A 1008-nucleotide genomic window follows, 5' to 3' on the forward strand; every position below is an offset into this window, starting at 1 on the left:
CCTATCCTCATCCTATCATCATCCTCATCCTATCCTCATCCTCCTCCTCCTCCTCCTCCTCATCCTCATCCTTCTCCTCCTCCTCATCCTCATCCTATTGTCATCCTCTTCCTCCTCCTCATCCTAATCCTCATCCTCATCCTATCCTCATCCTCATACTCATCCTATCCTCCTCCTCATCCTCATCCTCAACCTCATCCTCATCCCATCTTCATCCTCATCCTCTTTCTCCTCCGATCTTCGTCCTCACCCTCCTCCTAGCCACCTCCTCATCCTTATCCTCATCCTCATCCTCCAATTCCTGATCCTATCCTCATCCTATCCTCGTCCTCATCCTATCCTCATCCTCATCCTATCCTCTACCTCATCCTCATCCTCATTCTATCCTCATCCTCCGCCTACAATTCGTCATCCTCATCCTATCCTCGTCCTCATCCTATGCTCATCCCCTTCCTCATCCTATCCTCATCCTCATCCTCATCCTCATCCTATCATCCTCCTCCTCCACCTCATCCACATCCTCATCCTCATCCCCGTCCTCATCCCCATCCTCATCCTATCCTAATCCTCATCCTCATCCTCATCCTATCCTCATCCTCATCCTATCCTCATCCTCATCCTATCCTCGTCCTCATCCTATCCTCATCATCGTCTTCATCATATCCTGATCCTCATCCTATCCTCGTCCTCATCCTATCCTCATCATCGTCTTCATCATATCCTGATCCTCATCCTATCCTCGTCCTCATCCTATCCTCATCATCGTCTTCATCATATCCTGATCCTCATCCTATCCTCGTCCTCATCCTATCCTCATCATCGTCTTCATCATATCCTGATCCTCATCCTATCCTCGTCCTCATCCTATCCTCATCATCGTCTTCATCATATCCTGATCCTCATCCTATCCTCGTCCTCATCCTATCCTCATCATCGTCTTCATCATATCCTGATCCTCATCCTATCCTCGTCCTCATCCTATCCTCATCATCGTCTTCATCATATCCT

This window comes from Lupinus angustifolius, chromosome LG09 (genome assembly GCF_001865875.1).
Source record: "Lupinus angustifolius cultivar Tanjil chromosome LG09, LupAngTanjil_v1.0, whole genome shotgun sequence".
NCBI lineage: Eukaryota > Viridiplantae > Streptophyta > Magnoliopsida > Fabales > Fabaceae > Lupinus > Lupinus angustifolius.